Source organism: Dama dama, chromosome 29 (genome assembly GCF_033118175.1).
Source record: "Dama dama isolate Ldn47 chromosome 29, ASM3311817v1, whole genome shotgun sequence".
NCBI lineage: Eukaryota > Metazoa > Chordata > Mammalia > Artiodactyla > Cervidae > Dama > Dama dama.
In genome coordinates, this window is record NC_083709.1 from 19,686,991 (window position 1) to 19,705,421 (window position 18,431).

Sequence of the window (18,431 nt, forward strand, 5' to 3'; positions counted from 1 at the left end):
AATGCAGGAGGTGTGAGCTCTATCCCTGGTCAGGAAACTAAGATCCCACATGCTACAGGGTGTGGCCCAAAATTATTAAATAAGTAAATTTTTTTTAAAAAGATATATTTAAAAAAAATTAAAAACCCACCTATGTCTGACTCTAAAGAACGGCTTTTTCCACCAGTGAGCTCCCTAGTTTCTACCCAATTGGATATGTGGTCGGTGTACTGCCATGCCTTGATTCTGTCTTTATTCAGCAGTCCAGCAGGATGCAGACAAGGTAAAGACTGTCTCCTTCAGGGCCCTAAGAGGCCAGTTGAAGGCCGCTTGCCTGATGGAGCAAGGATTGTAAGAAAGCATCTTTATCCTCTGTAACTGGTCCCCACGCTGATGAAACCTGCAGAACTCTGAAAGCCGTACTTTCCGTATAATTATCTTTGTGAGCATCAAGGCTATGGAGACAGTGTGCCCATCAACAGCCTGTTTAGGGAGGTGGGGAGGTGTGTGTTAGTCGCTAAGTCATGTCTGACTCTTTGCAAGCCCACCAGACTCCTCTGTCCATGGAATTCTCCAGGCAAGAATACTGGAGCAGGTTGCCATTCCCTTCTCCAGAGGATCTTCCCCACCCAGGGATCAAACCTGGGTCTCTTGCATTGCAGGCAGATTCTTTACCATCTGAGCTACCAGGGAAGCCCAGAGGGTTGGGGGAAGGAGATGAAACTCAAGAGACAGGTAGCCATGAGCAGGATACTACATGGAAGAAAGGAACACAGGAGGAGTCTCCAGGGCCTCCCTCCCAAAGATGGGTGTGTACAGCGAGCTTGTCTAAATCTCCGAAGCGACTCTGGAAAACTGACAGCCGTGAAAGTGGTGCGGACAGGGAGGCTGCCCTCCTAGGTCAGGGACCTTCTAGAACTGGAGCCTTAAAAGAAACCCGAGGGCCAGCCCGGGCTCCTTTGTAACCAGCCACACTTATATTTTGATGTGAATCTTGACCTAATTCCTGCAGAGTCTTCATAGATAATCCATCCATTTTGCATATGTCTTCTATTGTTATTTCTGCATGTATTTTGTTTCTCTACCCCTTCTAGATTGGGATTTCTTTAAAAGACCCCAGGTTCACTCTGTCCATGTTTTCACAGGTTCTTTTACCCAGTAGACACGTGACTGGTGTTGGTTGTCCTTGAAGGGAAACAGTTGTTTCTGACTACCTTCTTTATTCACGGGCACTGGCAGAGAAAGAACACAAGAGGGCACTCCTTCCCCACTTATCTGAGTTCAGGTCTTGAAACCTGAGACAGGAAAGGCATTGATAGAAACATGTTTTTAAACTAATTTGGGGGAGTTTTGAATATTTACACCACCACACTTAGGGAAATCTTTTTTCAGCTCAAGTCTTCGATTCCATTTGAATCAAACTAATATTCACGTAATTTTTGAAGAATTTATAATCTAAGGAAGAAGCATCTATTTAAAAAACCAGCCAACCACTTTATATCCATTAATATGGTTCTTATTGAAAATGCAAAATAGCAAGTGTTGGCAAGGATGTGGAGAAATTGGAAACTTTCTGTGTTGCTGGGGGGAAGATGAAAGGACAACTGCTATGGAAAATAGTATGGTGGTTCCTCAAAAAGATCAAACATAGAATTACCATAAGACCCAAGCAATTTCACTTCTGGGTATATTCCCAAAAGAATTGAAAGTGGCAACTCAAAGAGCTGTTTGTACACCCGTATTCATAAAGTATTATTTGCAATAACCAAAAGGTGGAAGCAACCCAAGTATCCACTGCCAGATGAATGGATAAACAAAATGCAGTGCAACATATGCACAGTCATGTCCAATGCTGCTATCCCATGGACTGTAGCCTGCCAGGCTCTTCTGTCCATGAGACTCTCCAGGCACGGATATTGGAATGGGTTGCCATTTCCTTCCCCAGGGGATCTTCCCAACCCAGCAATTGAACCTGAGTCTCCTGCATGGGCAAGCAGATTCTTTCCCACTGAGCCACCAGGGAAGCCCGTAACATACAAAAGCATAGTATCAAGCCTTAAAAAGGAAAGCACTTCTGACACATGCTGGAATGTGGATCGCAAAGGACAGCATGTGGTTCCACTTATTGGAGGTCCCTAGAGTAGTCAGATTCATAGAGACAGAAAGTAGAATGGGGGTTACCAGGGGTACCAAGCATTTATTTTATTTTTAAAACCAAGACTATCTTTTAAATTATTTGTTTATTTGGCTATGTCGGGTCTTAGTTGCAACACGTGCAATCTGCATGGTGCCACGCGGGATCTTTCGATTTGGTGCACAGACTCTAGTTGCGATGCATGGGCTTAGTTGCTCTGCAGCATGTGGGACTTTAGTTCCCCAACCAGGGATTGAACCTGCATCCCTTGCATTGCAAGGAAGATTCTTTATGGCTGGGCCACCAGGGAAGTCCCACCAAGCACTTAATAGATACAGAATTTCGCTTTGGGAAGATGAAAAAGTTCTGGAGATGGATGATGTTGGAGGTTGCACAACAACATGAATCTACTTAATTCTACTAAAACATACATTTAAAAATGGAAAAAGAAAAGGGGGGGGGACAGAGAAAGATGTGTCTTTAAGCCCAGTTTCACGTACAGCCTTATCTCTTGCCAAGGTGCCTTGGAGTAGTGAAGACCCTCATGACCATGCATTGTGCATGTTGGTGAGGGAGAACACCAAAGTTTCTGAACATGGCCCCTGCTATGACCAGTGTCCCACCCATCTGGGCTCCTGGTTCCGTCCACTTTGTTGCTGGGAACACACTATCTCAGTTTAGCGTCTTTCAGGCACCTTACATGCTTCACGCCACACGTAACCACTCATCTTTACACCGTTATCGTTGGACTCAGCCCTATTCCTCTCCTTCATTTCAATAAACACTTTCCTGCAAGTTCCATGTGAGTCTCTCTTTTGTTCTTTAATATCTCCGTCCTCTCCTTAAACCAGGAAACCCGGTCTCAGCCCTCACCTCATGGCAACTTTACTCTCATGGTGTCTCAGTCCAGTCTGGGCTGTCAAAGCAAAATTCTGTGGATCAAGGGGCTTAAGAACCACAGACATTTATTCCTCACAGTTCTGGTGGCTGGAGTTCAAGATCAAGGTGCCGCAGGTTCAGTGTCTGATCAGGCCCCATGCCTCCTTCCTGTATCCTCACCTCTGGGGGCTCCTTTATAAGGGTGCTAATTCCACTTCCCAGCTGGCTCAGTGGTAAAGTATTCGCCTGCCAATGCAGGAGAAGCAGGAGGCTTGGGTTTGATCCCTGGGTTGGGAAGATCCCCTGGAGGAGGGCATGGCACCCCACTCCAGTACTCTTGCCTGGAGAATCCCATGGACAGAGGAGCCTGGCGGGCTGCAGTCCCTGGGGTGACAGAGAGTCGGACACGACAGACTGAGCGCACAGGTGCACCCCATCTGGTGACTGCTGCGGAAGCCTGTTCTCGCCTCTAGCGGCTGTCTCCTTTGCGTTCTCTACACCACCAGGTTCTCCAGCCCCGGTTCTCCTCCGGGCCTTACTCGTGCTCTGTTCCTGGAATCTGCAGCGACCTGCTGTTTACTCTGTGGGCATTCTTGTGGTCTTGCCTGAGAGGCGCTCAGCTCTGTCAGCTTCACTCAATTATGATGACGACTCCCAAATCTCTATCCTCGAGGCCAACCCCCCTCCCTCACGTAATCCTCTCTTTCCCCGATTTATAGGGTGTTTGTGCTTTGGGTGTTCTGCCAGCACCTCACACTCAGCCGCTGAGGCTGTCTCATTTGTTTCCTAAACCTGAGATGGGGCGGGAGGGGTCTTAGGCTCTTCTGACAGGGTTGCTCCACTCGGCTTCTTGGTTGTGGGTGGGTGGGTGGGTCATTTAATTTAATTTCTCAGTTTCCTTACAGAGGAAGAGATTTACTTCCCCAAAAATCCTACCTGTGAGGAATAAGAAAAAAATAATCTGGGGACTGCTCTGGGAGTCCATGGTTAAGACTCTGCACTTCTCATGAAGGGGACACAGTTTCACTGATCAGGGAACTAAGATCCTGAGTGCTGTTACTGAGACCCAGTGCAGTCAAATAAATGAATAAATAAAATCCCACATGCTGAGCAGTATGGCCCCCCCAAAAAAATATGTGTGTGTGTACTGTAAGGAAAAATACACAGGTGCCAATGAGTGGCAGAAGCTGGGAATGAGAGGCTTTGCCTTCTCCTGAGTGCACCATCGCACACAAGTGGAAGCTCAGGTGGTCTGGAAATACTTATGCAAGAGCGGGTGAGCTGTCGGGGTGGTCTGCCCTGCCTGCTGTCATGGAGACACAGGCTAACTCCTAGACCTGGCATATTCTACCCCACTTTGTCTAGCAGACTCCCTTACTCATCAGTTGTCAAAGAATTAAGAAGTTATATACTCTCAGAAAGGCACAATTCTAACCCAGTAGGACTGAAATAAACTTATCTTAACAAACACCACCAACACCTTCAATTCCTATTATGATGGTTCTCAACCCCAATATACTCGAGGGATATGACGCTCCTATGACTCTGTGCTGATGATTCTGGGAGAGTGCATAAAAATCGGGGTGCATAACGTGATCTAGAATTTGGGCGGGCATGTACCCCGAGTTGAGAATGATGGCTCTATTACAAGATCATCTTGTGGAAGAGCCTAACTTTATTTATTTATTTGCTCCCTTGCTAAATCATTGAAACACTAATAACTGAGTTTTTCATGAGCCCCCATCTACTTGTCATCAGTGTATTTAACAAAGATACCATCCTTTTGTACTTAAAAAGGTTGTTTCTTTTTGAGACTCCATAAAGGATTCTAAAGGCAAACAGGATCCTTGCAATTAAGGAAACTATAATGTAACAGGAAGGTTTCTTATAGACAGGAAACAATTGGAGGGACTTCCCTGGTGGTCCAGTGACTAAGACTCTCTGCTCCCAATGCAGGGGGCCTGAGTTAGATCCCTGGTTAGGGAAGTAGATCCCACATGCCACAACTAAAGATCCCTTTATGGGTCTCCCTTTTTAAGATGCTGCATCTTAAAAAAATAAAAATCCCACATGCAGCAACTAAGACCTGGTGTAGCCAAATAGATAAATAATTTTAATTAAAAATAAATAAATAAAAATTAAAAAGATTCCCAGATATTTCTTATGTTCTTTTGTGTTTGAAGAACACTGTTGTATACCATTCTGTTTTTTTTTTTTCCCATGCACTTTTCATATCAACATACAATTGTGAGTTAGAACAAGAGATTGTTATGATTTTAGAGGTTTTCACCAAGTAGAGAATTGATTTGTTCCTTTAAAAGGCTGGATGGGATTTGTATGCAAGGCGTGGGCCAGGACAGAGTTCCAGGGAGATAAAATTGTTTATGCAAAGGGGGAAAGAAAAAGCAAATGTGAACAGAGATTAGAAAACTTTTTCTGAAGTCAAGGATTCATGAAGGGGAGTAGTAGTGATAAGGTTGAATAAACTCTGAAGAAGAGGCCAAAGTATTTACTTGGGAGGGCAGTGTTTTCTCTAATGTGCCATGATGAAATTTTGATATATTTCATTCCGTCATCCCAAAGAGAAACAATTTTTAAGAAAGAAAAAGACCATATCTTTAACATTGTAATGATCGCAACTACCAGCCCGAGTGCCTGGGAGAAAACCAAGCTGTTAAAATAAATACGACCTGCAATTGCCAAATCTTTTATTATTTACTTGCTGCTTGTTCGTCCAGTTCGTCATCAGTTAATGCAAGCAGATGGGCTTCCTTGGTAGCTCAGACAGTAAAGAATCCGCCTGCCAATGCAGGAGACACCGGTTCGATCCCTGGGTCTTCTTCAGGGGGAAGACCCCCCCCCCCGCCGCCCCCAAGCCCGGAGAAGGGAATGGCTGTCCACTCCAGTACTCTTGCCTGGAGAATTGCAGAGGAGTCTGGCAGGCTACAGTCCATGGGGCTGTAAAGAGGCACCATACGACTCTGACTGAGTGACTAACACTTCAATGCTAGCAGATAAAAGTTTGGATCCTTACTATAGAAAAACAAATGGGGCGGGGTGGGGGGGACTTACAAGTTGAGGAAATTCTACCCATTAAATGTTCTTTTCTCTATGAATTGGGGAAGGGTCACAAGGGCAGACCACCTTGGTTCAGCTCATGGAACATCAGACTTCCCAGAGAAAATGGATTAAGTCCCACTGTCAACTGTGGGAAGTAAGGCCCGAAAAGGATAAAGGTGTGCTTTTAGGCAGATTACTTTGGTAACTGTATACACATTGGGTTGTTGAAGGGAGCAACCAAAGACAAGAAGACCAGTTAGGAGATTACAGCAGTAAACAGCAATAATCCTGACTGGAGATGGAGTCATAGGACCTTGTATCTAATCTACCCTGCTTTACGTGATACACATTCTTTTCACAGGCACTCCCTAAAACAATTCTGTGAGGAAAGAAATGTCATTTAAACAAACAAACAAACAAAGTGGAAGTTTAATTTAAAAGGTGGCTATGTGAGTAATATTTTTTTGTTTTCATTTTTATTTATTTATTTGACTGCACCAAATCATAGTTGCAGCACTCAGGATTTTCAGTCTTTTAGTTGCTGCAAACAGGTTTGTTTGTTTGTTTTAAGTTGTGTCATGGGAACTCTGAGTTGCAACATGCGGGATCTAGTTCCCTGACCAAGGATGGAACCCTGGCACCCTACATTGGGAACACAGAGTCTTAGCCACTGGACCACCAGGGAAGTCCTTGTAAGCAATATTTTTTTTTTTTTTAAATTGACAGCATTTAGTGAGTGGTTGGTTGGTGGGGTAAAGAGCAGCAGAAGGGAGGAATCCACGGTGATCTCAAAGTTTTTGAACTTGGGCACTTGGGAGACAGTTGCTGCTATTAACAGATCCCTTATAGCTCAGTCGGTAAAGGATCTGCCTGCAGTGTAGGAGACCTGGGTTCGATCCCTGGGTTGGGGAGATCCCCTGGAGAAGGAAATGGCAACCCACTCCAGTATCCTTGCCTGGAAAATCTCATGGACAGAGGAGCCTGGTGGGTTGCAGTCCATGTGGTCACAAAGAGTCAGACACGACTGAGCCACTAACACACACAGAGGAGAAGCTAGTTTGGAGGCGGGTGTGTAATGGCAAGTTTTCTTTTCCTTTTGCAATAATTTCAAAGTTAGAGAAAAGTTATACCAAAAGAGGGACTTCCCTGCTGGCCCAGTGGCTGAGAATCTACCTTCCAATGCATGGGTTCGATCCTGACCCCTGGTCTGGGAACTAAGATCCCACGTGCTGCCAAGCGACAAAGCCCGTGCACTGCAACTAGAGAAGCCAAAGCATAGCAATGAAGATCGAATGCAGCCCCCCACACACAAAAAAAAGATAAGAAAAAAAAATTTATACGGAAAGAATAATACAAGATATTTGAGATAAGACTTTCACCCTTGTCTCAATAATGCCCTTCTTAAGAAAAGGACACAACACAGGGCCACGCAGTGCACTCAGCTATTACATCTCTCAATGCTCCTTCCATCTGGAAAAGCTCTGTGATTTTTCTTTACTTTCACGGCTGTGACATTTTTTAATATTACAGGCCATTCTGTAGGCTTGTCCCCCGGTTTGGGTTTGTGCATGCTTTCCTCCGTATTAGACCCCGGCAATGAATCTCTGATCGGACTATCACAGAAGTGACTGTTTTCACTGCATCAACAAAGTGATTTATGTCATTACTTGTCATGTTAACTTCATGGTTTGATCTTAATCTGCATCTGCCAGTTTCCTCCATGGTAAAGTGACTCCTCCCTCCCTAGCCTAATGACTAAAATATATTGTGAAGAGATTCTTTGAAAGGGTGCTGGTTTTGTGACAGTACCAGCTGTGTAGTTGTAAATGCCCTGCACTTAGAAGGGTCCCAGGTTTGGTTTATTTTTGCTCATTTCTTACAAAGAAAGAAAGAGGGAGAGAAAGAAGGGGCAAAGAGGAATACATTCAACTTTAAAATTTTTTTAAACTATTATTTTAAAGAATATTTATTTATTTGGCTGCACTGGGTCTTAATTGAGGTATGTATGATCTTCAACCTTTAGTTGCAGCACTAGAACTCTTAGCTGTGGCATGTGGGATCTAGTTCCCTGACCAGAGGACCCAGGACCCCTGCATGGGGAGCATGGCGTCTTAGCCACTGGAGCACCAGGGAAGTCCCTTCCAATTATTTATTATTTATTTATTGGCCCTGCTGCACTGCTTGGGGATTTTATTTCCCCAACCAGAAATTGAACCCACTGCCCTTGGCAGTGAGAGCTCAGGGTCCTAACCACCGGATGTGGGCATGCATGCACGCTAAGTCCCTTCAGTCCTGTCCAGCTCTTTTTGAGCCTATGGACTGAGCCTGCCAGGTTCCTCTGTCCATGAAATTCTCTAGGCAAGAATACTGAAGTGGGTTGCTATGCCCTCCTCTAGAAAATCTTCTTGGCCCAGGGATTGAACCCGAGGCTCTTAGGTCTCCTATATTGGCAGGCAGGTTCTTTACCACTAGCAGCACCTGGGAAGCCCTCTAGCCACCTGACAGATAGGGAATTCCCAACATTTAAGTTTTGACTTGTGACATTTGAGTTGCCAGGATACCTAAGAGTTAGAAGAGCACAACTAGGGCTTGGGAGGGAAATCTGGGCTGGAGAGGTACGTGCACAAAGGTGATGATTGAAATGGTAAGCTCTCCAAGGGAATTAGAAAACAGGAACTGGGGAACTAACCTTTAGGAACGTGCACAGGTGCAGTATAGAAGGAGAAGGGGAGCCTACAAAGCACCCAAAGGAATGCATTAGAGAGGGAGGGAAACCCAACGGTGCGGCATCACAGAAACCAAAGGAAAGGGGGTTTTATAAGGAAAAGAGACATCAGCCACGTGAGTACTGCAAAGAAGTTAAAGGAGACAGCTGACCAAGGAAGGAACCCTAGTTCTGATAACTAGCCACAATGAAGACATTCTCTGTTCTTTCTTGTATGCACTGGACAAACATGGCGGGGAGGGGTAGTTAGGATGGTGAGGATGGGGGCGAAGAGTGGTTAGGGCATAGGCTTGAGGATGGAAAGGGTACTGCCGAGGCCAGTGTCCTGGGTACATAAACTGTGTGGGTGCATGCATGCTCTGTCATGTCTGACTGTTTGTGACCCCATGGACAGGCTCCTCTGTCCATGGGATTTTCCAGGCAAGAATACTGGAGTGGGGTGCCATTTCCTACTCCAGGGGATCTTCCCGACCCAAGGATCAAACACACATTTTCTGCATCTCCTGAATTAACAGGCAGATTCTTTACCACTGAGCCACCTCAGAAGCCCTTTAGAAGAGTCAAGGCTTGGTTTAATGCTGCTGAATTTTTAAATTTATTTTTAATTGAAGGATAATTGCTTTACTGTATTGGTTTGGTTTCTGCCAAATCTGGAGGAGGGAATGGCAACCCACTCCAGTATTCTTGCCTGGGAAACCCAATGGACAGAGGAGCCTGGCAGGCTATAGTTCATGGGGTTGCAAGGAGTTGGACACGCCTGAGCAACTAAGGCTGCCAAACATCAACATGAATCAGCCGTAGGTGTACCTATGTCTTCTCCCTCTTGAACTTCCCTCCCATCTGAAATTCTTTCTAAGCATGAGGTCCCTCATGGGACCCCGCAAATTTATGTAGCTGCCTGTGAGTGACCCCCAAGTGTAAACTATTCTTTCCTTTGGGAATATTTCTAAGTGGCAGGCATAGAGCAGTACCTTGTCCCAGGGGGAAAGCACAGGTGAGATTTCACTTAGCCTTGGACACGTGTGCTGGCAGAGGGCAGTGTATGGTGGAAGATTACCGACGCTGGGGAGGGAGGATGGATTTACAGACAGGGCCAAAGTGAATTCAAGGCCATTCGGGAGGTAGAATTAGCCTTGGACAGCGGGACAGGAGCAAAGTCGATGAAAAGACAGCTAAGGCCACGAAGGTGAGGGGACTGGCTCAGGACAAGCCAAGTGCCCACTGAAATTCTTGTCTGGAGTCTAGGGCTTAGCGGACCTTAACGATCGATCTGGTTGGTAGAGAGTCCGCAGGACCAGACACGAGGGCGTACGCTGGGAGAGGCCTGCCACCCGGGCGCAGAAGCGCACCCACGGCCCGGAGACGCGAGTCCCATCCGCCGGACGAGCACGACTCGGGAACAAAGAGGCCTCGCAGGCCGCGAGGAAGGCAGAGCTTCCGGGCTGCGGGGCTGCCGGGCCTCACGTTCCCTCCCCGCGTCCCCTCCGCTCTCCCCGCCCGCGGGCCGCGCGCCTGGGGCGGCGCAGGGAGGCCTCCGTGGGGCCGGGCACGTCCGCGCCGCCGCCCTCGCCGCCCCGCGCGCCTGGAGGCTGAGCTGGCGGGGAGGGGCCTCGCGCTGCCTCTGGGCCCGGGCGCTTCCGCCGGCCGTGGCCCGGGCTTGGGCGCCGAGCCTGGGGCGAGGCGGAGCGGGGCCGTCGGGCCTCCCAGGGCCTCGGGAGCCGTGGCCCCGCGCGGTCTGGAGGAGTCCTGGGTGCAAACGAGTCGGGACGCGCCGGGCAGGACCGCCGGGCGGCGCTGGCGGCGGGGCAGCAGCGCGCGGAAGCCCGCCCTCCTCGCTGCGCCTCAGCCTTTCAAATCTTCTTTCCAACCTCCCTGAGCTCGTCTGAAGGGCCCTGCGGAGGCGTCAACACTTTTAAAAGGGGTAAATTAACCAGGAGGAAATTAACCTGATTCAAAGCATTGGGAAGGAACCCAAGGAGATTTGAGGTCGGCTTCAACCTCCGCCTGCCCCCACATAATCAAAGTAAAATGTACTTACTGTATAAACTGTGCCCAGTACAGAAGTGTAACTAATCAGACCGAAAAGAAAGAGGGAAAAAGAAAAAGTACCCATCATTCCACTAACCACAAGCAAACAATTGACATTTGGGGATAGTTCTTCATATGAGGTTATGTATTTTTTTCTTTTTACATAATTGATAATTCTGTGTAAATTATTTGGGGTATCTTGATTTTTGTGCTTAATAGCTTGAAAATATTTCCCATATCCATGAACACGTCGTTTGTATGGTTCTATGCTAACATTGTCCAGCTGTAGCAAAATCTAACCGTATTTTTTAAAGATTCAAAGGATAAAAATACTTTTGAAGTTCCTGATTCTTAATATTAAATTGTTCTCCACAAAGACTGTACTAATTTATATTTCCAGTCGCACTGAATGAATGGCCAGACTTAGTACACCCATGCGTACTGATCAGAGATAGACTCTGAGGTCTTGAATAGGTAACCCGGTCTCTCCTAGGCACCAAACCTCTGCTCCACGTGCTTCCTTTCATTAAAAACGTGAAGAAAATTTCAGAGCCTTTTGAACTCAGACATTCAGACTACTTGGGGACTTTGGCCAGTTCTTGTTTCTCAGTTTCCCCACCATTTTCTGTTCCCCTGAAGTTTTGAAAGGATACCACCCAATGGGTATCTTAAAGATGAAAGAGGAATCAGCCGGAATTCTCTCTTTCAGACCGCTGCCCTCCTCCCTCCAGGTAAGCTTCCTTCCCAGTATTTCGAAATACTCAGGATGCAACCTGCTAATAGATGCAGAGGCTCCCCTGGGATCAGGCCAAGAAGCCCTCAAAGTGCAGGTGTCAAGTAATTATTCCTATTAAGAATTCCCGGGGGGGGGGGGGGGGAGGGCAGGAGGGGGGAATTCCCTGGCCATGCAGTGGTTAGGACTTGGAACTTTCACTGCCAAGGGCCTGGGTTCCAACCAGACTACTGGGGGGACTTTGTTCATTTCCTGGTGGGGGAACTTAAGATCTCACAAGCCACGTGGCAAGGGCAGGGGGTGGGGGGAAGAAAAGAAATCTCTGCTTCCTAAGTACCGGTAAAAGGATGAATGGCTAAAGAAGATACCAGATATACATAATTCAGTCTTTAGGGCATTATGCTAGGTGGGATAAATCAGACAGAGAAAGACAAATAACTGTATAATATCACTTTTATGTGGAATCTTAAAACTAGTAAAAACAGAATGGAATGGTGGTTACCAGGGTCTGGGGGGTGGCAGATTAAGGGAGGTATTGTTTAAGGGTATGTGTATGTGTGTGTGTGTGCATTCAGTTACTCAGTCATGTCTTGATTCTTTGGAACCTCACAGACTGTAGCCCACCAGGCTCCTCTGTCCATGGGATTTCCCAGGTGAGAGTACTGGAGCGTGGTGCCATTTTCTACTCCAGGGGATCTTCCCCACCCAGGGATTGAACCCACATCTCTTGAGTCTCTTTCATCTCCTGCATTGCGAGGCAGATTCTTTACCATTGGGCCGCTGTAATGATACATACATGCTTGCAACTATAGATGAATAAGTCCTGGAGATCTAGTGCTCAGTACAGGGATTATGAACAACCATATTGTTTTATAAACAAACTTGTCAAGAGACTAGATCTTAATTCTTCCCACCACAAAAATTCAATAGTTTTATGATGTGATCAAAGTGTTAGCTAATGCTCCAATGGTAATCACATTGTAAATGTATCAGTTCAACATGTTGTACAATTTAAACTTACACAATGTTAAATGTCAAATACCTTTCAGTTTTTTAAAAAGTCCCATATAGGGACTTCCTTGGTGGTTGAGTGGTTAAGAGTCTGCCTTCCAATGTGGGAGATGTAGGTTCAATCCCTGGTCTGGGAACTTAGATCCCATATGCCCCGGGCTGACTAAGCCTGTCCACAATGACTGAGCTCCAGGGCCCCAAGGAAGAGACTGCATTGTGCCACAAGGAAAGATCCCGTGTGCCACAACTAGGACCAGACATAGCCAAAAATAAAATAAATACAGAAATAATTTTTTAGTAAGTCCCATATTGCTGGGACTTTAGAGAATAAAATAGAAAACAACACTGTGCATACAAGTGACTTCACTCTCACCTCATCCCACAAAATGTTAACATTTAAATGGACAAGAGCTATAATAAAGGTGAATTCAAAATGCCAAGAGGAGGAAAAAAAAATCTCTTCTTCTTCAAAACTGGAGTACCTCTCCACGCAGTACTTGCTTGTCAAGTCACAATACTAGATTCCCCAAATCTGAATGGCTGAAGGGACTCTGAGTGACTTTCTGGAGCTTCGACGTAGTGTAGTAAGTAATATGGCTTAGTGGTAAAGAATCTGCCTGACAATGCAAGAGACGAGGGTTTGATCCCTGGGTTGGGAAGATCCCCTGGAGAAGGGCATGGCAACCCACTCCAGTATTCTTGGCTGGGAAATCCCACAAACAGAGGAACCTGGTGGGCTGCAGTCCTTGAGGGTCACAAAGAGTCAACAGGACTTAAGGACTTAGCAGCAACGAATAATGGAATAAATAATAATAGCCACTCTATCGAGCAGGAGCTTGTATGCTCTGAGGGTTAGATCATAATCACCCTTTGAGGAAGTTTTATTATGCATGGCCCTCATTTTACAGTTGAGGACACTAAAGTCAGAGTGGTTTGTCTGATTCCTTGATACTCTGTAACAGATAGAATCTGTTGCTCTCTCCTTTACCCCTTTGCACCAGCAGAGGAAGAGTGTGAATATGAACAAGATCTGCACTTTCCCTTAAATTCTAAACCCTTGTGTAAACAGTCTTCCCAATCATAGCACAGTACTGATGGAATCAAAAAGCAGCAGCAACCCACTTTTCATGTTTACTTCTATCTGGGTGCACATGTGTCATCACATGGTTTTCCCATATCCTATTCATTAAGCTAGCCTGCATTCCCAGCCCCATAATTTCAGTTCATTCCTGCTGCTGCTGTTGGAGCCTCCTGTTCTGGCCTTATCTTTGACGTTCACTTCAGTTCAGTTCAGTCACTCAGTCATGTCTGACTCTTTGCAACCCCATGGACTGCTGCATGCCAGGCTTCCCTGTCCATCACCAACTCCCAGAGCCTGCTCAAACTCATCTTTGACGTTAGTTATATACATATATTTGCCTGGCATCGCCCATCTGGGCCCCTGGCCTTGTGATGTTTTTAAAAACTGCTTTCGCTATTCTTTCCAGAGTGGATGTGTTGTTTACTTCTTTGAGTTTCCTTAAGACAACGAACCCTTCTCTTAGCATCACTAAATCACAAAAGGACTGAATTATCAAGCCAGAAGAGACCTTGGCCAGTGTCTACTCATCATTTTTTAAAAAAATAATTTTATTTATTTTTTTTATGGTTGTGCTGGCTCTTTGATGCTTCTCAAGCTTTTCTCTAGTTGTGAGACACAGGCAGTGGCTCTTCTTGTTGCAGATCATGGGCTCTGCTCCCCCATGGGTGGGCCTCCAGGCTCTAGAGGACAGGCTCAACAGTTACGGCTCCCTGGTTTAGTTGCGGTGAGACACATGTGGGATCTCCCCTGATCAGGAATTGAACCCGTGTCTCCTGCATTGGCAGGCAGTTTCTTCACCACTGAGCCACCAGGGAAGCCCTCTACTCATCATTTTAAGGAAGAGGTGTTCCGGTCACTCAGCTAGTTGAGTCACTGAGGCTAGGCAAAGCCTAGGACACAGGTGTCCAGTGCTCTTTCCTACAGCCTCTGGTGACTGGTTGCTTCCTCGGCTCCAAGCTCCAGAGATGAGCACGGGTAACCCACCAGTGCCCTGAGATGAGCAGAAGCTTCTGTCTCTTGGCTCTTCAGGATGATTGCTTAGCTAATCCTGAATTCTTGAGCAATGTGGATTTTGCTTGTACTAATTCTGCAGAATATCCTAATAAACTCTCTCTCTCTCTCTCTTTTTTTTTTTTTTCTGGCCAGGCTGCCCAGCTTGTAGGATCTTAGTTCCCCAGCCAGGAATTGAAACCCGGGCCCTCAGCAGTGAAAGCACAAGAGTCCTAACCACTGGATTGCCAGGGAGTTCCCACAATGGGCCTGCACTGGCTCAGCATCTGACCCTCAGTAGTATGACAGGGAGAAGAGCAGGGACAAAGGAGGACCTTTCAAAACTCCTACTATTTCACGCAGAAGGAACAGAGCCTCCCTCTTCCTGGCCCAAGCCTTAAAGCTTCCTGGGAGCTGGCAAGAGGTTTATTTTATTTCTTCTTTCAAATGATTTAAAATTTATTTTAAAACCTTATCACAGGACTTCCCTAGTGACCCAGTGGTAAAGAATCTGCCTGCCAATGCAGGGGACATGGGTTTGATCCCTGGTCCAGGAAGATTCCACATGCTGCCGAGCAACTAAGCCTGGGCATCACAACTGCTGAGTCCGTGTGCCACAAGTGCTGAAGCCTGTGCTCCTAGAGCCCATGCTCTGCAACAGGAGGGTCGCCCCTGCTCACCGCAACTAGAGAAAGGCTGCTCAAAGCAATGAAGAGCCAGTGTAGCCCCCAAAATTAAATAAAACCAGAACAAAACAAAAACTCTTCTGCATTTGTACTATGGAATACTATGTACCATTAAAAAACAAACAAACCTTACCACAAACAACACAGGAACATCTTTACAGTTTATTGTCAGGATTTTTTGGTTTTTATTTTTAATTTTAAAAGCATAGTGTTATATTTTTATGTAACATATATTGCTTCAGTTCTGCAATTTGCTTCCCTCCCTTTTTATAAAGTGTTACACACACACACACATAGACATAGAGATGCAAATACCAAAAGTGTACAGTGTGATGAATTTTCCTGAACTGAACACACCCAGTTACTTGTTTTCAGATCAAGAAACAACATTGCCATCACCCCAAAAGCCCCCCTGCGTAGACTTTTTGTTATTTTTTTCTTCCCTCTTTTCATAAATTTGCCTGATGTGAAATGGGATTTTTTAAAAATTGTTTATTTTTAATTGGAGGATAATTGCTTTACAATGCTGTGTTGGTTTCTGCCATACATCAACATGAATCAGCCATAGGTATATATATGTCCCCTCCTTCTTGAACCCCACCCCACCCCATCCCACCCGTCTTGGCTGTCACAGAGCGGTGGGTTTGAGCTCCTTGCATCCCACTGGATTCCCACTGGGAATCCCACTGGGATCCCACTGGATTCCACAAGATTCCTACTGGCTATCAATTTTACACCTGGTAATGCACAGGTTTCAGTGCTACTGTCTCAATTTGTCTCACCCTCTCCTTCCCTCAAAATGGGATTTTTATTTGACTTGAAGATGGCACACTCTTCAGCTTCCTAGCATCCAACATATGTACAATAGAAGAAATATTTCCCTTTTCATTGGAAAAAACCCTGATGCTGGGAAAGACTGAGGGCAGGAGGAGAAGGGGATGACTCAGGACGAGATGGTTGGATGGTATCAACGACTCAGCAGACATGAGTTTGAGTGAGCTGCGGGAGATGGTGAAGGACAGGTGAGCCTGGTATGCTGCAGTCCATGGGGTCACAAAGAGTTGGACACAACTGAGCAACTGAACAACATCAGTCTTCTAAGGCCAACTTAAAGTCAAGTTCATTAAAAAACTGGTTGCTCAGAAGAAAGATTGAGTGTAGATCCATACGTATTTAAAGCTGGAAGGAATTTTGGAAAGAGAAACTTATGGTCAAGGCATTGGACCTCTCAAGTGACAGATCTAGAGCTGGAGCCAGGCCTTCAAACAAACCACCATTATTCCTTGTATTGTTAATGTCATGTAAATAGCCATGACCCAGATTGGAGAGACAGCAGGAAGGGCAACTTCAGGAAGATTTCCTGTAGAAGGTTGAGTGATAAGGGCTTCCCAGATGGCACAGTGGTAAAGAATCTGCATGCCAATGCAGGAGATGCAAGAGATGTTGGTTCAGTCCTTGGGTTGGGAAGATCTCCTGGAGAAGGAAATGGCAACCCACCCTAGTATTCTCGCCTGGGACATCCTGTGGACGGAGGAGCCTGGTGAGCTATAGTCCATGGGGGTTGCAAAGAGCTGGACACAACTGAGGACTGAGCACAGGCACATAGCTGGATAATAACACTGTGGCAAACCTTGAACAAGGATGTAGGTGGGGGCTTCTCTGGTGGTCCAGTGGTAGAGAATCCACTTGCCAGTGCAGGGAACACAGGTTCAGTCCCTGGCCGGGGAGGATCCCACATGCCATGGAGCAACTAAGCTGGTGTGCCACAACTGCTGAACGTGCGTGCCCTGGAGTCTGTGCTCCAAAACCAGAGAAGCCACCACAGTGAGAAGCCTGGCACCCCAAGCAGAGGGTAGCCCACCCTAGAGAAAGCCACCCCCCGCAACCCCACAGCAACAAAGACCCAGTACAGCTAAAATTTAAAAAAAAATTGTTTGGACCTAACTGCTTGATATATAGATCCATTAGGTTTTTTATTTTTTTTTTAGTGTATTTTTATAATTGCTTTACATAATTTTGTTGTTTTCTGTCAAACTTCAACATGAATCAGCCATAGGTATACATATTTCCCCTCCCTTTTGAACCTCCCTCCCATCTCCCTCCCCATCCCACCCCTCTAGGTTGATAAAGAGCCCCTGTTTGAATTTCCCAAGCCATACAGCAAATTCCTGTTGGCTATCTATGTTACATATGTCAATGTAAGTTTCCACGTTACTCTTTCCATACATCTCACCCTCTCCTCCCCTCTCCACATGTCTATTAGTCTATCCTTTATTTCTGTTTCTCCGTTGCTGCCCTGTAAATAAATTCTTCATAATTCCATATATGTGCATTAGAATACGATATTTATCTTTTCTGACTCACTTCAGTCTGTATAATAGGTTCTAGCTTCATCCATCTCATCAGAACTAACTCAAATGCATTCCTTTTTATGGCTGAGTAATATTCCATTGTGTATATGTACCACAACTTCTTTATCCATTCATCTGTCGATGGGCATCTAGGTTGCTTCCATGTTCTAGCTACTGTAAATAGTGCTGCAATGAACAATGGGATACATGTGTCTTTTTGGATCCACTCGGTATTTTTTTTACGCCTAAGGTGAGGAAAGATCAAGTTCTATAAGTTACTTCAGCATCTTTAGTCCTATGTGTCAACAGATGTTCAGCTGGTAGACCAGAGTCTAGGATGTTTTTTACACAGACAAGGAGATTAAGTCTCAGAGAGTAACTTGAGTTACTTTAAATAACCGAGTTAAGTCATCCAGATGAGGCCAACCCAGGTTTTATCTGGCCTGAAGCTTATACAACTGTTGGAGCCCTCTGTACATACAACAATGCACAATTAAGTCAAGGGCTAACTTAGGTCAAGGGCTAACTTGGGTCGAGTGCTTGCCGAAGCCTATTCAAGGAGGAGTTCTGATCTTGAAAATAAGACTAGAAAAGGTAAGCATAGATAAACATTTCATTTTTGCTTAGTCGCTCAGTCATGTCTGACTCTTTTGCAACCCCATGGACTAGCCTGCCAGGCTCCTCTGTCCATGGGATTCTCCAGGCAAGAATACTGGAGTGGGTAGCCATTCCTTGCTCCAGGGGATCTTCCCGAACCAGGGATCGAATCCAAGT

At 45.8% G+C, this 18,431-nt stretch overlaps 1 protein-coding gene across 1 annotated transcript in view; it reads left to right on the forward strand.

Moving 5' to 3' along the window:
• FBXO16 (F-box protein 16) overlaps nucleotides 1-18,431 on the forward strand; it is a 77,961-nt gene that overhangs the window by 57,471 nt on the left and 2,059 nt on the right. The gene's annotated exons all lie outside the window — the stretch shown is intronic.